The sequence below is a fragment of the Schistocerca americana genome, chromosome X (genome assembly GCF_021461395.2).
Source record: "Schistocerca americana isolate TAMUIC-IGC-003095 chromosome X, iqSchAmer2.1, whole genome shotgun sequence".
Lineage (NCBI taxonomy): Eukaryota > Metazoa > Arthropoda > Insecta > Orthoptera > Acrididae > Schistocerca > Schistocerca americana.
In genome coordinates, this window is record NC_060130.1 from 848050164 (window position 1) to 848073037 (window position 22874).

General features: G+C 43.9%; 1 protein-coding gene across 1 annotated transcript in view; it reads left to right on the top strand.

The window, feature by feature from the left end:
- The first annotated feature begins 2094 nt into the window (after nt 1-2094).
- Nucleotides 2095-22874, top strand: part of LOC124554896 (nicotinamidase) — a 328203-nt gene continuing 307423 nt past the window's right edge. The window contains exon 1 of the mRNA XM_047128580.1: nt 2095-2202. The gene's annotated coding sequence lies outside the window, so the exon portion shown is untranslated. The remainder of the gene's footprint in view (nt 2203-22874) is intronic.

The following is a 22874-nucleotide window of genomic DNA, read 5'->3' on the forward strand; positions in this document are numbered from 1 at the left end:
CTAATGGCACCCCATACCATCACGCCGGGGGATACGCCAGTATGGCGATGACGAATACACGCTTCCATTGTGCGTTCACCGCGATGTCGTCAAACACGGATGCGACCATCATTATGATGTAAACAGAACCTGGATTCATCCGAAAAAATGACGTTTTGCCATTCGTGCACCTAGGTTCGTCGCTGAGTAAACCATCGCAGGCGCTCCTGTCTGTGATGCAGCGTCAAGGGTAACCGCAACCACGGTCTCCGAGCTAATAGTTCATGCTGCTGCAAACGTCGTCGAACTGTTCGTGCAGATGGTTGATGTCTTGCAAACGTCCCCATGTGTTGACTCAGGGATCGAGGCGTGGCTGCACAATCCGTTACAGCCATGCGGATAAAATGCCTGTCATCTCGACTGCTAGTGATACGAGGCCGTTGGGATCCAGCACGGCGTTCCGTATTACCCTCCTGAAACCACCGATTCCATATTCTGCTAACAGTCATTGGATCTCGACCAGCGCGAGCAGCAATGTCGCGATACGATAAACCGCAATCGCGATAGGCTACAATCCGACTTTTATCAAAGTCGGAAACGTGATGGTACGTAGTTTTCCTCCTTACACGTGGCAGCACAACAACGTTTCACCAGGCAACGCCGGTCAACTGCTGTTTGTGTATGAGAAATAGGTTGGAAACTTTTCTCATGTCAGCACGTTGTAGGTGTCGCCACCGGCGCCAACCTTATGTGAATGCTCTAAAAAGCTAATCATTTGCATATCATAGTATCTTCTTCCTGTCGGTTAAATTTCGCGTCTGTAGCAGGTCATCTTCGTGGTGTAGCAATTTTAGTGGCCAGTAGTATATGATAGTCTCATAAGAAAACTATCAATATTTTACTGAGCCATAAAGTTCTTTTCATATGAGGGATATGTCCTGCTGTAACAGGGAAAAGAAGCGAACCAGCTGAAAAATGCTCCTATTGGAGCACAAAACAGGCTAATATGCTCCTGTTTAAATTCAAAGACTATGACTGAAAAGTGGAGTACCAGCTGTCTCATCCTACCTTCCTCAGCACCTCTAAAAATTTCACCAACAATTTTGGTATGTGAACATATTAGCGTCTTTTACGTTGATTGAGATGGAAACGATGGCAGTGGGTAAGAGACGGAAAAGTAAATAGACAGCGGCTGTGGTATAGAAAGAGCTGAAGGAGAAAATGGTAGTGTGATGGAAAGAGAGGGTCACAGTGGCAATGGAATATAGTTGACAGTGACAGAACAGTCATAGGAAAAGAGTGAGCGATACAGTGCACTGGGAGAGGAATAAAGTCAAGGAGAAAGTGGAAGTGGGTGAGAGTGAGTGATAATAAGAGACAGAGTGAACGACAGTGACATTGAGGAAAAGAGAGATAGTGACATTGAGAAAAGAGACAACAGCTGTGGGAGGAAATGAATGCGATAGCACCAGTCAGGGAGAGCAAGAGGGAGACAGAGGAGAAAGCAATAGCTGGACAGAAAGAAGGAGCCTGTGGCTGTGAGACTGGAGACACAGATAGAGAGAGAGGCAGAGAAATAATGCCAGTGAGTTGGGTTGAATGAGTGAGTGAGAGTATGCAAGTGGAAGTGGATGGACATGAGTGACTAGTGGGCGTGAGTGAGTTTCCGTAAGTGGTGAGAGGTGAGTTGCATGTTGAAAAGAGCGCGAATATGTTCGCATGCCAAAATTTCTGGCAACATTTTCAGAGGTGCGGTGGAAGATAAAATGAGGCGGCTGGTACCCCAGTTTTCAGTCAGTCTTTTAAAGCAGGAGCATATTAACCTTTTTGCGCTCAGATAGGAGAATTTTTCCGCTGATTTGTATATGTACGTTAATCAGATTTCTGTTCAATGTCGTGTAATAATGAGGCGCTACCGGCCTAAGTGGTCCGTCCCCAACGTTAGGTAAGGCTATAGTGTGGAAATAGTGAACGCCTCTTGTTGTTTAGTATCGGTATTATTCGCAGAGCGGCTTTGTGTGTGAGCAGGCGTGGGCGCCTCGTGCAGCAACCGAGTTCCGCCCCCACCAGGGAAGCGATTTTGCGTCACGTCCTCTGTCAGCGTCCCAAGGGCGACGGAAAAGCTCAAACCTGTGATCGCCGCAGGTACGTCAGCAGTTGCACCGCTCGCCTTGCCGGCTTCGCTGACAGTTCCTGACTCCACTCACAAGCGCAGTCCTGCAGGTAAGCTGTAATCTTCCTCTGGTGTTAATATGCTAGTCCATTTCGCTAGCACAGATCGGATTGCTCTCGTTCATTTCGCATCAGTAATATCATTCACATCTATGGATCTGAAGTGGTGAACTTTAACAGAGCGGAGTATAGAGCTGGAAAAGTGTACGTCACTCGGGATCTGTTGCGCATGGGAGTCCGCAGAAATTTGCTCAAGTGGGGACAAGATTCTGAAACTGCCATTTTATGTATAAGTGATTTCGGGAGTTTGAGAACGTGTTGGCCCTAAGAGCTTAATTTGACAGGAAGTACGTAAAACGTGAATCTCAAACACGTATATTTTTTAAGATAAGATTACTTTGATACCGAACAGATAAGCTATTTCATTAGTAGATACTAACTACACCTCTCGACATTATTAATACGAATATGGACGTCATCTTTTTTATTTAAAAATCTGAAATTACCTATCCAGTGGTTCCAACGAGTTATGAAATAAAAGATAGAAAATATTCCGAAAATATATTTCTATCAAAATATATCAGTACTGTTAGGCTAATACTGAAAAGTAACAGTCTGAAACAGAAAACAGTATCAGATCCACTGACCAAGTCCTGTTGGATATCAACAAAAACAACCGTCAAAAAATGCACTGCGTAATACTCCTCAAGGTGTTGAAACATGAAATAAACTTATAAAAAGTGACTATTCAGTTTCACATCTGATGGTGTTATTGCACCGTCATCGTGACTTGTATTTTTTTTATTTTTGACTTGCAAAACAAAACTGTGTTTTGAAAACTACATTTTTTGAAATGTTTGGGTAAAGTGTAACGTGTAACCCAGGGCCAGCATTCGACGAGATGAATACGATAAATCTTCTAAAACAACTCTCACACTGGCCAGTACAACCGTCTGTCAGTAGCCTAGGACTCAGCCAACATAGTCCTCGCTCCCTAGTTTGGCACATTATTGTTCAGTTATGCCAACTGGACTTCGCTATTCGTAACTCTATGACTGCATTTTGCACTGTGTTAAAAAGACTGGGGTCTCTGTTTCGACAATGTTACGTTATGGGTTTGCCTCCGTCATGACTGCAAAACAGTGCCAAGAAAATGGCATCATTTACCGTGAACAGCCGTACAACCAAACAAGCCCAAATTATGTAGTGCTTGCGCCCAATGTTTCACAGTCAGTCATTTGCTGGGGAAGGGGGGGGGGGTCAGAATTAAGTCTGTAACTCAGATTTCGGACCCCACTTGCGGACGCCTATCCTGTCCTTCTGCCTCTGACAGATATTTTCTACAGCGTGAGTCATCCGAGCAAGGCTCCTTAGCCACCCATCTTTTTTATCACGTTTCTGTAGGGTTCTTATTGCAAAACACTGAGAAAGAATTTTAACGAGTTTCACAGTCATGATTAAAAGTCGTTCTCACACAGAATAAAGTGCACGGGTTGACTCCCGCATATAATAGTCCTTCCTCGCTCCCATTTTACGTCAGTAACCGAAATGGAAGACACGAGGGGATGTGATCAGTAGAGCCTGGATTTGAATGACAGGGAAAACAGCGAACTATGCAATCATTTATATAACTTATATAAATAACTTAAATAACTTATATAAATACATAACTTATACAAATATGGCCAAAAACTTATGTAAATATGGCCTTAAAAATAAAAACATTACTTTATAATTTATTTAAAAACATTCTTGTTGGTTATTTATATACCCTGTGGTACATAATTTATTTCTGAACAAATTGTGTGTATATTACTTACTTTTTGCAGTATTTGAAACTAAATAGCATTTAGTTTTTAGATGTCTATATGAGTCTGAAAAAACAAAGTATAGTGAAAACAATAACACATATCCAAAAAATAAAGCCACATTTTTTCTACTGCACACAGCTCGTTTCAAGTATTCCAAATTAACTAACATGTCCTATCAATCTTCAACTTCTGCAGAGTTGTTGCATTGGATCACAAACTACATTTTCAGGATTCCCGTTTTCAAAGATCTACGGTTGCTGCTGAGGGTAGTTTTGTACCTGGAAAAATCCCTCTCTATATCATAGAACGGCACAGGAGCGCTTTTGAAGGCGGCGAAGGTCATTGCATGCCCTGTTTGATTCATTCTACATCTACACCGACTTGAACACTCTGCAAATCACATTTAACTGCCTGACAGAGGGTTCATCAAATCATCTTCACAATTATCTATTATTCGAATCTCGTGTAGCGCGCAGAAAAAACGAACACCTATAATTTCCGTGCGAGCTCTGATTTCCCTTATTTTATAATGGTGATCGTATCTTCCTACGTAGGTCGGCGTCAACAATACATTCTCTCATTCGGAGGAGAAAGTTGGTGACTGAAATTTCGCGAGCACATTCCGCCGCAACGAAAAACGCCTTTGTTTTAATGATGTCCACCCCAAATCGTGTATCGTTTCAGTGACACTATCTCCCCTATTTCGCGATGATACAAAACGTGCTGCCCTTCTTTGAACTTTCTTGATGTACTCTGTCAATCCTATCTGGTAGAGATCCCACACCACGCAGCAGTATTCGAAAAAGGACGACAAGCGTAGTGTACGCAGCCTACTTGGTAGATCTGTTACATTTTCTTAGTACCTCATCCGCAGCTCGTGGTATCCCGGTCGCGTTCTCGCTTCCTGAGCACGGGGTCCCGAGTTCGATTCCCGGCGGGGTCAGGGATTTTCGTCTCCCTCGAGATAACTGCGTGTTTGTGTTGATTTCATCTCATCATTCATGAAAGTGGCGAAATTGGACTGAGCAAAGTTTTGGGAATTTGTACGGACGCTGATAACCACGCAGTTGAGTGCCACACAAACTAAACATCACCATCTAAGTGTCCTGCTAATAAATGTCAGTCTTTGGTTAGCCTTCCCCAAAGCATTTTCTATGTGTTGTTTTCAGTTTAAGTTGTTCGAAATTGTAATTGCTAGGTATTTATTTAAATTTTTTTAGATTGACTGATTTATAGTGTACCCGAAGTTTAACGGATTCCTTTTAGCGCTCATGTGGATGATCTGACTCTTTTCGTTATTTAGGGTCAATTGCCGAATTTCGCACCCTACAGATATCTTTACTAAATCGTTTTGCAATTTATTAATCTTCTGATGACTTTACTAGTCGATAAACGACAGCGTCATCTCCAAACAACCTAAGACGGCTGCTCATATTGTCTCCCAAATCGTTTATATAGATGAGGAACAGCAAAGGGCCTATAACACTACCTTGCGGAACGCCAGAAATCACCGCGCGACTGCTACGGTCGCAGGTTCGAATCCTGCCTCGGGCGTGGATGTGTGTGATGTCCTTAGGTTAGTTAGGTTTAAGTAGTTCTAAGTTCTAGGGGACTGATGACCTCAGATTTTAAGTCCCATAGTTCTCAGAGCCATTTGAACCATTTCCCTTGAATTTCTGCACACGTAGCGAAACTTTCTAATAGATTTTCCTCCCATTGGAAATTAATTTGTCCACATCATGGTAATGCGATCGCACCTCTTCTGCAACTCTGTGTAACACAGGAGCAAGGAAAGTGACGTTCACTATACAGGGAAAGAGAATCTGAAATCCTTTGGCTGCTTTAGCCATGTATAATATTACCAACAGCAAAACGATGTCTCTGTTCACACCATCCGGCCACAGTAGCTTCATATAGTTTCCAATCAAAATGGCAGCTGTCGAGCTGTTTACTCCTTCGAGAGCTTCCCGCGTTAAGAACAACATTTCTCCAGGCCCGTCAACTTTTAGTACACCACCAGCAACGTTTGCAACGTAGTTTCCACCCACCTCGGTGGTCTCGTCTATGGACTTACGTCAGCAACACTAATTCCTATTTTGTTGAGCACCTCCTCGTAGCACCCAATGTAGATTCATCTGGAACTGAATGTTTTGTGTACTTCTCCAATAACTATCTGAAACGTGGATTCTTTGGCTTTTCCAGTGGGATGTTGTAAGACACCATCATCTCACACAAGTGCTTGAAGAATTTTTGCACGATTGAGGATGGATCTGTCTGCGTTTGTCTGCTATCATTTTCAGCACTTATCTTCACTCAGCTGCTCCGATTGATCGTATTACAGTGTTCTACCAAAACGCTTTTCTGCACTAACTTTAATTTTACATAGTTTACAAACAATATTTCCCCGTCAGTGCTGAAGGACTTCTCTCCAAAATCACGAGCAAAACCTCGCAACTTCATGGTGTTGGAGTACATTACTTTCGGCATGTTGAACCAGACTGAATCTGTGTTCAAACTGAACAGTGTGACCACGTGTGCAATGTTTATTACTTCGGAATCCGCCTTTCTTGTCTTCGAGAGCGTTTTGTCAACCGCCCGCAACGATGTCTTATGTAAGCGAACCGACTATTGAGTTACGCTACTTGTCTACTATAGTCCTTGTGTTACGCTGCTTGTCTGTTATAGTCCTGATAAATAATGCTTTGTAGTAACTGTTGTGTTTCTTTGTGACAATATCACCCGAAACATTGTCATGAGCAACATTTTCATCTTTTTGTTCTTTATCCTTAAACTTACGAGGAATATATGCATTTTTGGCAAATTAATAAAATGGTGTAAATATGACTTAAAAACCACAGCAAAAATACATTTTTCTACTACAATACCTGGATTCGTGCACAAATTGTTGTAGAATGCACCTTAAGGTCAAGGGGAAAAAATTGGCTTCTCATTAAGATCCGGGCCCTAATGATGGTTGGTATGAAAGGTGCACCACACAGTTTGAGAAAGGCTTTATGAGAAATTTTCGTAAGTACTGACAACCTCAGTTAAGGGCGTAGAGCAATTCGCTTAGTTATGGGCGCAGGGCAATTCGCTTTGTCTGCAACTCTGGTACCTATTGCCATTCTTCTCTGAATTTTTTCCTGCGAACCACATGCGATCATTCCCTCACATTCTGGAACTCGTTACTGAGGTACTAAATGTCGAGATTACACAACTGCACTAGACTTTTCTTCCGAGAAGAAATAGTACGCTACATACTACCAGTAAACGCTCTGCAATGGAAGTGTGTTATGGCAGTCGCAGAAACAAGCGTATCGTATTTATGTCTGTACTTTAACAGAGAGCCACAAATTTAGTTGAGATAAATGTACATCGTGTTTGTATCGTATTATTTCTCTTTCAAACAGACAGAAACATCTGCCTTTTCTATCATGTGTGCAATTATTCTACCTCTAATTGTCTCGTACATCGACATACGTACTCTGAAAAGTGAAGTAAACACCAGGCGTCATGTCACGGATTGCGCGGCCTCTCCCGCCGGAGGTTCGCGTCCTCCCTCGGATTGAATTGTTTGGGGGAAGAGACCAAACTACGAGGTCATCGGTCTCATCGGATTAGGGAAGGATGGGGAAGGAAGTCGGCCGTGCCCTTTCAAAGGAACCATCCCAGCATTTGCCTGGAGCGATTTAGGTAAATCACGGAAAACCTAAATCAGGATGGCCGGACGCGGGATTGAACCGTCGTCCTCCCGAATGCGAGTCCAGTGTGATAACCACTGCGCCACCTCGCTCGGTGTCGTCCTCCCTCGGGCTTAGGTGTGTGTGTTGTTCTTAGGATAAGTTAGTTTAAAGTTAGTTTAAGTAGTGTGTAAGTTAAGGGACCGATGACCTCAGCAGTTTGGTTCCTTAAGAATTCACACACATTTGAACACCAATGTTATGATAAATACCACTTGAGAAGATATGCTGTATTAAATTTTTCTCTGACATTCTGATGATCGACCATGCCCGAAACGGGTAATAAAAAAAGTATTAAGAAGTGGACTCTTTTTATTGACGGCATAAGGTGGTGATAGGGACGTGCTCAGTTAGCCACTGGTAGCACATGCTACGGCTTTTCCTCGTTTCAATTACGCACGGAGCGCGGGAGAATGACTGTTTAAGTACTTAAGTGCACTCTGTAATTAGTCCACTGGAGCAACATGTAGCGCCCCGAACAATATCTCTAGTTTCTTCAATTAACACTGGCTCCTGAAACTTTATAAGTAGCCGTCTATCGTCAAAAATCTGTCTATTAAAGTTTTCTTCATTTTCGTGGCGTTCTCCCACGGGTAAAACAAACCCGCCTTTGTTTGCGTAAGTTCTATATCGCCTGTTAATCCTGCATCGTATAGGCCCACATACTTGGCGCTATATTCTAAGAAGTGAGTCCGCAGCTCGTGGTGTAGTGGCTTGCGTTGATGCCTGTGAATCACGCGGTCCCGGGTTCGATACCCAGCCAGGTTGGGGATTTTCTCAGCCCGAGGACTGGGTGTTTGTGTTGTCCATATCATCATCATTCGTGACAGTGGCTAGATTGTACTGTGAAAAAAATTGGACTGCGTCAAAATTGAGACTCTGTAATGGCGCTGATGGCAGCGCAGTTCAGCGCCCCACAAACCAAACATCTAAGAAGTGATTTGTAGCAGCACCGTTTGTAGACCGACTGTGTTTTCCCAGTATCCCACTAATGTGCCGAAGTCTGCCACCTGACTTATCTACAACTGAGCCTATGTACTTATTACATTTCATATCCCTACAGATTGTTACAGCCAGGTATTTGTACGAGTTGGCTGATTTCAGTGGGGCTCATTGATATTGCGTTCTTAGCGTACTACATTTTTGCTTTTGATGAAGTGCATTGCTGTCTATTTATAAAAATTTAAAACAAGTTGCATTTTTTGCACCTCTTTAAAATCGTGTCAAAATCTGACTGGTTATTTTGTGCTTTACTCCGAACTGAAGGACAGAAGTACAGATCATTGAAAGGAACCAAATGACCCTTTACTGTACTGGAAAGGAAGATTAGAAGGTATGGCCCTCACTTTTTTCCTCTGGTCCTTCTATTAGGTCACAGCAGTGCAGCCACTTGAAGATATGATTTTTCTAGCAATTATCTTCAGTACCACGATGCTGCCTAAGGCTATAGCGAAACAAGATACAAGAGAGGATAACCTTTCGTAAGCCATCTAAACGTTGAATTTTCGAAACACTATGGCACGGATAGACGATATGAACCACAGTGACCTTTTCTGTGTACTGGACTGCAAATGTAAGATGAACATATACTCTAATGTATGATCATGCAAGAGCATCTTCATTAAGTTGCTATGTTCAAGCACCGATTTTACACGTATTCAAAGAATAAACTTTTTGCTATAATTTCTTTTCAGTGGCTCTCGTACGTTACCTGTAGATAACTGATTTGCAGTATGGCGCTCCATCTTGATGGTTTCACTCTATTGTGTGGTTAATGTAGAATATCTCTTGCTTCAGGAATAGTGTAACAAGCTGCAGCTTAAAACAGCACATATATACATTCACTTCCAATAATTTACTCAACATCCCATTAGTTTCTCTCAATATACAGCAATTATCTTTCCCGGTATGTAATACCAATTACGACTCTAGCAACCAAGGAATATACGCAGGGCGTTCAGTAAGTAATGCAACATATTTTTTTCCGCACCCAATTTCGGTTGAAAAAATGCGGGATTTGCAGCGGGACACTGTGGAATATTCCCACATCAATCTCTACAGGGGGCTACAAAAAGGTATGGTCAAACTTTCAGGAAACATTCCTCACACAAAAATAAACAAAAGATGTTATATGGACATGTGTCCGGAAACGCTTAATTTCCATGTTAGAGCTCATTTTAGTTTCGTCAGTGTGTACTGTACTTCCTCGATTCACCGCCAGTTAGCCCAATTGAAGGAAGATAATGTTGACTTCGGTGCTTGTGTTGACATGCGACTCATTGCTCTACAGTACTAGCATCAAGCACATCAGTACGTAGCATCAACAGGTTAGTGTTCATCAAGAACATGGTTTTGCAGTCAGTGCAGTGATTACAAATGCGGAGTTGGCAGATGCCCATTTGATGTATGGATTAGCTCGGGGCAATAGCCGTGGCGCGGTACGTTTGTATCGAGACAGATTTCCAGAACGAAGGTGTCCGGACAGGAAGACGTTCGAAGCAATTGATCGGCGTCTTAGGGAGCACGGAACATTCCAGCCTATGACTCGCGACTGGGGAAGGCCTAGAACGACGAGGACACCTGCAATGGACGAGGCAATTCTTCGTGCAGTTGACGATAACCCTAATGTCAGCGTCAGAGAAGTTGCTGCTGTACAAGGTAACGTTGACCATGTCACTGTATGGAGAGTGCTACGGGAGAACCTGTTGTTTCCGTACCATGTACAGCGTGTGCAGGCGCTATCAGCAGCTGATTGGCCTCCACGGGTACACGTCTGCGAATGGTTCACCCAACAATGTGTCAATCCTCATTTCAGTGGAAATGTTCTCTTTACGGATGAGGCTTCATTCCAACGTGATCAAATTGTAAATTTTCACAATCAACATGTGTGGGCTGACGAGAATCCGCACGCAATTGTGCAATCACGTCATCAACACAGATTTTCTGTGAACGTTTGGGCAGGCATTGTTGGTGATGTCTTGATTGGGACCCATGTTCTTCCACCTACGCTCAATGGAGCATGTTATCATGATTTCATACGGGATACTCTACCTGTACCGCTAGAACATGTGCCTTTACAAGTACGACACAACATGTGGTTCATGCACGATGGAGCTCCTGCACATTTCAGTCGAAGTGTTCGTACGCTTCTCAACAATAGATTCGGTGACCGATGGATTGGTAGAGGCGGACCAATTCCATGGCCTCCACGCTCTCCTGACCTCAACCCTCTTGACTTTTATTTGTGGGGGCATTTGAAAGCTGTTGTCTGCGCAACGCCGGTACCAAATCTAGAGACTCTTCGTGCTCGTATTGTGGACGGCTGTGATACAAACGCCATTCTTCAGGGCTGCATCAGCGCATCAAATGGTTCAAATGGCTCTGAGCACTATGGGACTCAACTGCTGAGGTCATTAGTCCCCTAGAACTTAGAACTAGTTAAACCTAACTAACCTAAGAACATCACAAACATCCATGCCCGAGGCAGGATTCGAACCTGCGACCGTAGCGGTCTTGCGGTTCCAGACTGCAGCGCCTTTAACCGCACGGCCACTTCGGCCGGCATCAGCGCATCAGGGATTCCATGCGACGGAGGATGGATGCATGTATCCTCGCTAACGGAGGACATTTTGAACATTTCCTGTAACAGAGTGTTTGACGTCACGCTGGTACGTTCTGTTGCTGTGTGTTTCCATTCCATGATTAATGTGATTTGAACAGAAGTAATAAAATGAGCTCTAATATAGAAAGTAAGCGTTTCCGGACACATGTCCACATAACATATTTTCTTGCTTTGTGTGTGAGGAATGTTTCCTGAAAGTTTGGCCGTACCTTTTTGTAACACCCTGTATATTGGGCTGCAAATGTAAGATGAAAATTTGCTCTATTGTATGATCATGCAAGAGCATCTTCATTAAGTGCCTATGTTCAAGCACCGGTTTTACACGTAATCAAAGAATAAACTTTTTGCTATAATTTCTATTCAGTGGCTGTAGATAACTGATTTGCACTATGGCGCTTCACCTTGATGGTTTCACTCTTTTGTGTGGTTAATGTAGAATATTTCTTGCTTCAGGAATAGTGTAACAAGCTGCAGCTTAAAACAGCACACGCATACATTCACTTCCAGTAATTTACTCAACATCTCATTAGCTTTCTCTCAAAATACAGCAACTTTCTTTCCCAGTATGTAATAGCAATTACGACTCTAGCAACCTAGGAATATACGCAGGGCGCTCAGTAAGTAATGCAACATATTATTTCCCTCACCCAATTTCGGTTGAAAAAATGCGGGATTTGCAGCGGGACATTGTGGAATATTCCCACATCAGCCTCTATAAATTTCATGAAGTTCCAATAGGTGGCGGCGCTATACGTAGACTTCAAAATGACGCCTGTGACGTAGGTGCGTTACCAGCACAGAGCTTTCTTGAGTTTCCTTTGGCGGAAATCCATAGCATCGCAGATATTCGCAGGCGCTTGCAGATTGTCTACGGAGACTGGCCGTCAACAAAAGCACGGTGAGTCGTCGGGTGAAGTGTCTGTCATCATCGCAAGGTCGCACATACCTGTCCGATCTCCCGCCTACCGGCCGGCTGCCCAAAGACGTGACTCCCGCAGTGTTGGAACATGTGTGCACTCTCATTCGAGGCGATCGACGGATCACAATAAAACACCTCTCTGCACAACTGGACGTCTCTGTTAGTAGTGCTGACACACTCGTCCACCAGTTGTGGTACTAAAAGGTGTGATCCCACTGAGTTCCTCGCCGCCTATAAAGAGCAATGAAGGACCATCTGTAAGGAACTGCTTGTGCGTTGCGGCGCTGATCATACACTACTGGCCATTAAAATTGCTACACCACGAAGATGAAGTGCTACAGACGCGAAATTTAACCGACAGGAAGAAGATGCTATGATATGCAAATGATTAGCTTTTCAGAGCATTCACACAAGGTTAGCGCCGGTGGCGATACCTACAACGTGCTGACATGAAGAAAGTTTCCAACCGATTTCTCATACACAAACAGCAGTTGACCGACGTTGCCTGGTGAACGTTGTTGCGATCCCTCGTGTAAGGAGGAGAATGCGTACCGTCACGCTTACGACTTTGATAAAGGTCGGATTGTAGCCTATCGCGATTGCGGTTTATCGTATCGTGACATTGCTGCTCGCGTTGGTCGAGATCCAATGACTGCTAGCAGAATATGGAATCGGTGGGTTCAGGAGGGTAATACGGAACGCCGTACTGGATCCCAACGGCCTCGTATCACTAGCAGTCGAGATGACAGGCATCTTATCCGCATGGCTGTAACGGATCGTGCAGCCACGCCTCGATCCCTGAGTCAACAGATGGGGACGTTTGCAAGACAACAACCATCTGCACGAACAGTTCGACGACGTTTACAGCAGCATTGGCTGTCAGCTCGGAGACCGTGGCTGCGGTTACCCTTGACGCTGCATCACAGACAGGAGCGCCTGCGATTGTGTACTCAACGACGAACCTGGGTGCACGAATGGCAAAACATCATTTTTTCGGATGAATCCAGATCTGTTTACAGCATCATGGTGGTCGCATCTGAGTTCGGCGACATCGCGGTGAACGCACATTGGAAGCGTGTATTCGTCATCGCCATACTGGCGTATCACCTGGCGTGATGGTATGGCATGCCATTGGTTACACGTCTCGGTCACCTCTTGTTCGCATTGACGACACTTTGAACAGTGGACGTTACATTTCAGATGTGTTACTGCCCGTGGCTCTACCCCTCATTCGATCCCTGCAAAACCCTACATTACAGCAGGATAATCCACGACCGCATGTTGCAGGTCCTGTACGGGCCTTTCTGGATACAGAAAATGTTCGACTGCTGCCCTGACCAGTACATTCTCCAGATCTCTCACCAATTGAAAACGTCTGGTCAATGGTGGCCGACCAACTGTCTCGTCACAATGCGCCAGTCACTACTCTTGATGAACTGTGGTATCGTGTTGAAGCTGCATGGGCAGCTGTGCCTGTACACACCATCCAAGCTCTGTTTGACTCAATGCCCAGGCGTATCAAGGCCGTTATTACAGCCAGAGGTGGTTGTTCTGGGTACTGATTTCTCAGGATCTATGCACCCAAATTGCGTGAAAATGTAATCACGTGTCAGTTCTAGTATAATATATTTGTCCAATGAATACCCTTTCATCATCTGCATTTCTTCTTGGTGTATAAATTTTAATGGCCAGTAGAGTATAATTTCTTGTCGAACATCGTCTCAGGCGATGAAACACTGGTTTCTTGACTTCGAACCGGGAACAAAACGGCAGGGTGTGTCGTCACACTACCTCTTCTGCGAAGAAGCAGTTGAAAACCGCGCCCTCAACAGATAAAGTCATGGTGACGGCCTTATGGGACCCTGAAGGCTTTATTCTGTTTCATGTCCTTCATCAGGCTAGGCGCAAATTGAGACGCGTATAGCGCGGTTGGCGCGACGCAGCGCAGCGCGCATTTTTGTAACTTCACAGGTTCAAACGGGACCGCGCAAATTGTGACGCGATGCTACTGGGACGCGACACGCGCCTGCGCCAGGGAGCGGTGTTGTGTTTGTGGCACAGTTTCTCGCGCCGCTGGTCGCGCGTGCCTCGCTAGCACCGTGAGAAATTTGAGCCGGGGAGCGGAAAAGTAGCCCGGCCATATGCTCACATCGGAACGGCGCGTATGGGCAGTGGTAGTATTGCCCATACCATGAATTTTGCTTACTGTGCATACTAAATTTTATTGCCTTTGGGTAGTGTTCCGTTTTTCGCCATTTAAACACTCCAGCTTTCTTCGTTAGTACATTATACTTTTCTGTTATTTATATGTGTATAGTTTTGTTTTGTTTTTCTTCTCTCAAGAAAAATGCATACTTCAGTAACTGGTGAGCCATTGGCCGCTGGGATTGTACTATATGCCTCCGCGATGTTTTCAGATCGCAAGAAGGGACAGAGGGTAGTGAATAAGGAAGCAAGGAATATTATAAAATCATTTTATTCGCGATCACACATTATGAGTTTGGCAAGCCGTAGGTGAGTAACCAGTATCTGCAATGTGCCTGTCATTCCGCCCGAAGGAACGCTCGTTATTATTTTAATACTGCCAGATTAAGAGAAGGAATAAAATCCTTTGGTAAGTTTCCATTCCAGTCGCTCAGTGTTAAAAATACGATGGGTTACGAGGATTCCACCAAAATTGCAACAGAACTGGTAATCTATTTTTGCGCGAGTTGTTAACCTTTTGTCATGCGAAGAAGCATCACCGTTGCCACATTTCTCTTGGTGTCTGGTTTAATTGTACTTCCTTTGTCACATTGTAATTTGCCAAACTCATCTCACAGCAGCTATTGCGACAGAATTCCGAAACGGAGTGCCTCATTAAACAATTAATTGGCAATCACAGAGCTAAAAAAAAAGGGTTGAAATGGCTCTGAGCACAGTGGGACTTAACTTCTGAGGTCATCAGGACTCTAGAACTTAGAACTACTTAAACCTAACTAACCTAAGGACATCACATGCATCTATGCCCGAGGCAGGATTCGAACCTACGACCGCGCTCGGCCACTCCGGCCGGCAACAGAGCTCAATAGCTTACGAAAAACTTCATAGTGTCGGTTTGCAGTAACATAAAAAAAGAAATTCCATGTTTATCTTCATACTAGGAAGCTCTTGTTTCGCTAGCAGTCACCGGAGTGACATAAATAAAAAAGGGAGCATAGTACTGATATATCGCCATAGATAAGAAAGTTCCGTGTGTTTAAGAATTGGCAAAACACTCTCCTCCTTGTGTGCTATCATTCGCCAAACTTTCGTTTCTATGTCTCGAGCGGTTTAGGAGATATGAGAGATGTTGCGAGTATTTCATTCTCGCGGGCGTGAGATCGGAAGTGAGCGCGCTACATGGGATTGGGATCCATTTTCTCGAGATCGGAGGCAGATAGAGACGTCCTCCCAAGTCAAAAAAAAAAAAAAAAAAAAAAAAATGCAACATGTTAGCTAGATTTCACACTCAGTAATATATGGTGTAATACGCACCAAACGCAAAATCATAGCGACCCCTAATTTTCGTTGCTAAACTTTTTGAGTTTTGCGTAGTGTCTTACTAAAATGAGTACACAATAATAATGGTCATTGGCGAGATGATGGGCACTTCACCACGAAGCTGACAAATAACGCTACAAGTAAGGCAAAAATCAAATATTTTCAGTGAATAGTTTCTGTAAAATCATTTGAGAAAGATTACAGGTTGCGCGCGCTTCGGTTCCGTCAGCGCAGAGCGTCGCCAGGCGGCGCGTGGGAAGTATGGTGTTGTGTTCTTCAGTCCTGAGACTGGTTTGATGCAGCTCTCCATGCTATTCTATCCTGTGCAAGCTTCTTCATCTCCCAGTACTTACTGCAACCTACATCCTTCTGAATCTGCTTAGTGTATTCATCTCTTGGTCTCCCTCTACGATTTTTATCCTCCAAGCTGCCCTCCAATGCTAAATTTGTGATCCCTTGATGCCTCAGAACATGTCCTACCAACCGGTCCCTTCTTCTTGTCAAGATGTGCCACAAACTCCTCTTCTCCCCAATTCTATTTAATACCTCCTCATCAGTTATGTGATCTACCCATCTAATCTTCAGCATTCTTCTGTAGCACCACAATTCGAACGCTTCTATTCTCTTCTTGTCCAAACTATTTATCGTCCATGTTTCACTTTCATACATGGCTACACTCCATACAAATACTTTCAGAAATGACTTCCTGACACTTAAATCTATACTCGACGTTAAAAAATTTCTCTTCTTCAGACACGCTTTCCTTGCCATTGCCAGTCTACACTTTATATCCTCTCTACTTCGACCATCATCAGTTATTCTGCTCCCCAAATAGCAAAACTCCTTTACTACTTTAAGTGTCTCATTTTCTAATCTAATTCCCTCAGCATCACCCGACTTAATTCGACTACATTCCATTATCCTCGTTTTGATTTTGTTGATGTTCATCTTAAATCCTCCTTTCAAGACACTGTCCATTCCGTCCAACTGCTATTCCAAGTCCTTTGCTGTCTCTGACAGAATTACAATGTCATCGGCGAACCTCAAAGATTTTATTTCTACTCCATGGATTTTAATACCTACTCCGAATTTTTCCTTCGTTTCCTTTACTGCTTGCTCAATATACAGATTGAATAGTATCTGTCTCACTCCCTTCCCAACCACTGCTTTCCTTTCATGCCCCTCGACTCTTATAACTGCCATCTGGTTTCTGTACAAATTGTAAATAGCCTTTCACTCCCTGTATTTTACCCCTGCCACCTTTAGAATTTGAAAGAGAGTATTCCAGTCAACATTGTCAAAAGCTTTCTCTACGTCTACAAATGCTAGAAATGTAGGTTTGCCTTTCCTTAATCTATTTTCTAAGGTAAGTCGTAGGGTCAGTATTGCCTCACGTGTTCCAACATTTCTACGGAATCCAAACGGATCTACCCCGAGGTCGGCTTCTACCTGTTCTTCCATTCGTCTGTAAAGAATTCGTGTTAGTATTTTGCAGCTGTGACTTATTTGGTGTACGCGTCGCAATATGCTCTGGACCAGCGCTAGTTGTGCCGAGCGTGCGTGTCGCGCTGTAGTGTCGTGTCACGTCACACGTGCTGTACGCGTCTCAATTTGCGCCTAGCCTCATGGTGCAACTATAAACTCAGGAAATTGAAGAAACGACTCAGCGTGTTCGTCGCCACCAAAATGCAAAAGAACTTATCCTTCTCCACGAGAACGCAAGGCCTGACCCAAGTCTGTGCACCGGAGAGGGGCTCACAAAACTTCATTGGACTGTTCTTTCTCATTCACCGTTGACCACGGACCTCGCGCTTTTCGACTGCCATCTGTCTGGCTTAATGAAAGATGCACTCCACGGTAAGCAGTATGTGGATGATGGGGAGGTTATTGATGCAGCAAGACGTTGGCTCCGACGTCGACCAGTGGAGGGGTATCATGTGGGCACAGAGGCCCGCCCTACCAGTAAGGTGGCGAGGCCATCGCATTGAACAGCTTAAGTTGAAGCACAGTGTTTCGTAGCCAAAAGAGAGGAGAATAGTTTGGTGTATTGTAATCCCGAATAAAACCAACGTGCTTCCAGAAAAAAAAATGGGAAGCAGTACTTATTGAACGCCCGTCATTACTTTTTATCTTAAGCATACCTACTACGAAAGATGACGGTGTAAACAAGTATATTAGTGAATGATAGTGACTTACGATATCCTAGCAGAAGACACTATACATAGTTTATAACTTTAGTTAATAGTTATTTCAATAGCTGATTAAAGATTTAAAAATAAAAATACATACAGGAATATAATGGAGAAAGGAATAAGAACAGTCTATGTGGTCGCGGAATCATATTCTAGGTTACCAGATTGCTCAGATCTGACCACCCTGAACTGATGCTCGAGAACAGTTCCTTAGTTCCAAGTGTGCCCAGCTTCCGGCCTTATCCCGCTCTCCACGGGGTCGGCATGTTAGATTTAGCAATAATAGTGGTAGAGGCCCCCCCATGAACCATGGACCTTGCCGTTGGTGGGGAGGCTTGCGTGCCTCAGCGATACAGATAGCCGTACCGTAGGTGCAACCACAACGGAGGGGTATCTGTTGAGAGGCCAGACAAACGTGTGGTTCCTGAAGAGGGGCAGCAGCCTTTTCAGTAGTTGCAAGGGCAACAGTCTGGATGATTGACTGATCTGGCCTTGTAACAATAACCAAAACGGCTTTGCTGTGCTGGTACTGCGAACGGCTGAAAGCAAGGGGAAACTACAGCCGTAATTTTTCCCGAGGGCATGCAGCTTTACTGTATGATTACATGATGATGGCGTCCTCTTGGGTAAAATATTCCGGAGGTAAAATAGTCCCCCATTCGGATCTCCGGGCGGGGACTACTCAAGAGGATGTCGTTATCAGGAGAAAGAAAACTGGCGTTCTACGGATCGGAGCGTGGAATGTCAGATCCCTTAATCGGGCAGGTAGGTTAGAAAATTTAAAAAGGGAAATGGATAGGTTGAAGTTAGATATAGTGGGAATTAGTGAAGTTCGGTGGCAGGAGGAACAAGACTTCTGGTCAGGTGACTACAGGGTTATAAACACAAAATCAAATAGGGGTAATGCAGGAGTAGGTTTAATAATGAATAGGAAAATAGGAATGCGGGTAAGCTACTACAAACAGCATAGTGAACGCATTATTGTGGCCAAGATAGATACGAAGCCCACGCCTACTACAGTAGTACAAGTTTATACGCCAACTAGCTCTGCAGATGACGAAGAAATTGAAGAAATGTATGATGAAATAAAAGAAATTATTCAGATTGTGAAGGGAGACGAAAATTTAATAGTCATGGGTGACTGGAATTCGAGTGTAGGAAAAGGGAGAGAAGGAAACATAGTAGGTGAATATGGATTGGGGGACAGAAATGAAAGAGGAAGCCGCCTGGTCGAATTTTGCACAGAGCACAACATAATCATAACTAACACTTGGTTTAAGAATCATGAAAGAAGGTTGTATACATGGAAGAACCCTGGAGATACTAAAAGGTTTCAGATAGATTATATAATGGTAAGACAGAGATTTAGGAACCAGGTTTTAAATTGTAAGACATTTCCAGGGGCAGATGTGGACTCTGACCACAATCTATTGGTTATGACCTGTAGATTAAAACTGAAGAAACTGCAAAAAGGTGGGAATTTAAGGAGATGGGACCTGGATAAACTAAAAGAACCAGAGGTTGTACAGAGATTCAGGGAGAGCATAAGGGAACAATTGACAGGAATGGGGGAAATAAATACAGTAGAAGAAGAATGGGTAGCTTTGAGGGATGAAGTAGTGAAGGCAGCAGAGGATCAAGTACGTAAAAAGACGAGGGCTAGTAGAAATCCTTGGGTAACAGAAGAAATATTGAATTTAATTGATGAAAGGAGAAAATATAAAAATGCAGTAAGTGAAACAGGCAAAAAGGAATACAAACGTCTCAAAAATGAGATCTACAGGAAGTGCAAAATGGCTAAACAGGGATGGCTAGAGGACAAATGTAAGGATGTAGAGGCCTATCTCACTAGGGGTAAGATAGATACCGCCTACAGGAAAATTAAAGAGACCTTTGGAGATAAGAGAACAACTTGTATGAATATCAAGAGCTCAGATGGAAACCCAGTTCTAAGCAAAGAAGGGAAAGCAGAAAGGTGGAAGGAGTATATAGAGGGTCTATACAAGGGCGATGTACTTGAGGACAATATTATGGAAATGGAAGAGGATGTAGATGAAGATGAAATGGGAGATATGATACTGCGTGAAGAGTTTGACAGAGCACTGAAAGACCTGAGTCGAAACAAGGCCCCCGGAGTAGACAATATTCCATTGGAACTACTGACGGCCGTGGGAGAGCCAGTCCTGACAAAACTCTACCATCTGGTGAGCAAGATGTATGAAACAGGCGAAATACCCTCAGACTTCAAGAAGAATATTATAATTCCAATCCCAAAGAAAGCAGGTGTTGACAGATGTGAAAATTACCGAACTATCAGCTTAGTAAGTCACAGCTGCAAAATACTAACACGAATTCTTTACAGACGAATGGAAAAACTAGTAGAAGCCAACCTCGGGGAAGATCAGTTTGGATTCCGTAGAAACACTGGAACATGTGAGGCAATACTGACCTTACGACTTATCTTAGAAGAAAGATTAAGGAAAGGCAAACCTACGTTTCTAGCATTTGTAGACTTAGAGAAAGCTTTTGACAATGTTGACTGGAATACTCTCTTTCACATTTTAAAGGTGGCAGGGGTAAAATACAGGGAGCGAAAGGCTATTTACAATTTGTACAGAAACCAGATGGCAGTTATAAGAGTCGAGGGACATGAAAGGGAAGCAGTGGTTGGGAAGGGAGTAAGACAGGGTTGTAGCCTCTCCCCGATGTTGTTCAATCTGTATATTGAGCAAGCAGTAAAGGAAACAAAAGAAAAATTCGGAGTAGGTATTAAAATTCATGGAGAAGAAATAAAAACTTTGAGGTTCGCCGATGACATTGTAATTCTGTCAGAGACAACAAAGGACTTGCAAGAGCAGTTGAATGGAATGGACAGTGTCTTGAAAGGAGGATATAAGATGAACATCAACAAAAGCAAAACAAGGATAATGGAATGTAGTCTAATTAAGTCGGGTGATGCTGAGGGAATTAGATTAGGAAATGAGGCACTTAAAGTAGTAAAGGAGTTTTGCTATTTGGGGAGCAAAATAACTGATGATGGTCGAAGTAGAGAGGATATAAAATGTAGGCTGGCAATGGCAAGGAAAGCGTTTCTGAAGAAGAGAAATTTGTTAACATCCAGTATTGATTTAAGTGTCAGGAAGTCATTTCTGAAAGTATTCGTATGGAGTGTAGCCATGTATGGAAGTGAAACATGGACGATAAATAGTTTGGACAAGAAGAGAATAGAAGCTTTCGAAATGTGGTGCTACAGAAGAATGCTGAAGATTAGATGGGTAGATCACATAACTAATGAGGAAGTATTGAATAGGATTGGGGAGAAGAGAAGTTTGTGGCACAACTTGACCAGAAGAAGGGATCGGTTGGTAGGACATGTTCTGAGGCATCAAGGGATCACCAATTTAGTATTGGAGGGCAGCGTGGAGGGTAAAAATCGTAGAGGGAGACCAAGAGATGAATACACTAAGCAGATTCAGAAGGATGTAGGTTGCAGTAGGTACTGGGAGATGAAAAAGCTTGCACAGGATAGAGTAGCATGGAGAGCTGCATCAAACCAGTCTCAGGACTGAAGACCACAACAACAACAACAAGTGGTAGAGGTCGGCCGGATGGCCTTCCCCACTCGACGGAATTCGTGTATTCCACCTGTCTGCGTCCAGTGCTATCCCACGCGAAACTGTGAGAACATTTTCTCGAAATATTTGTGAATCGTGTAACTGAGGTGGGATATGCGTCCCATATAGTCGGATGTAGGGAAACCGCCTAAAAACCACATTCAGGCTGTCCGAGTGAGTCGAATTTTGCCCATAACATTGCAAATTATTCTCTTCGCAGCAAGGTTCTTGAATCACCATTATTACATCCTTTCCTCAATATACTGATTGTGCTATTCCTGCGTTTGGCAACTATGAGTGTAGTGGTATCTGTTGTTAACATGGACCGTGAGCTTTGTCGTTCCGCAATGAGCTAAAACTCACTTCATGGGCCTCAGTGAAACGCTGGAACCCAGATAACGTATTGAACTAAAATCTTGTATGACAGTAATTTGGATCTCAGTTCAGCCATACCGACTTTGCTTCCTATTACACACATCAAAAATGTTTTGTATCACCCCGGTTCACAGAAATCCTGAAGATAGACGTTGACTGTGGATATTGTATCGCAGGTACAGTCCCTTTGACTGTTCAGAGATGTCACTAAACCCGCCCAAAGATGTAAGCAACCATCCATGAGCAGCGCCTATTTGACGGAGGGGGTCCGACAGCCGATCAGTTCCAGTCATTCCACCAGGAAGGAGGTACACGGTTCGTGTTGTCTGTAGTTCAACCATGCCTAGATGGTCAATACCGCGGTTCGATCGCGTCCGCATTGTTACTTTGTGCCAGGAAGGGCTCTCAACAAGGGAAGTGTCCAGGCGTCTCGGATTGAACCTAAGCGATATTGTTCAGACATAGAGGAGATACAGAGAGACAGGAACTGTCGATGACAAGCCTCGCTCAGGCCGCCCAAGAGCTACTACTGCAGTGGATGACGTTACCTACGGATTATGGCTAGGAGGAACTTGACAGCAACGCCACCATGTTGAATAATGCTTTTCGTGCAACCACAGGACGTCGTATTACGACTCAAACTGTGCGCAATGGGCTGCATGATGCGCAACTTTACTCCCTACGTCCATGGCGAGATCCATCTTTGCAACCACGACACCATGCAGCACGGTGCAGATGGGCCCAACAACATGCCGAATGGACCGCTCAGGATTGGCATCACGTTCTCTTCACCGATGACTGTCGCATATGCCTTCAACCGGACAATCGTCGGAGACGTATTTGAAAGCAATCCGGCCAGGCTGAACGCCTCAGACACACTGTCCAGCGAGTGCAGCAAGGTGGAGGTTCCCTGCTGTTTTGGGGTGGC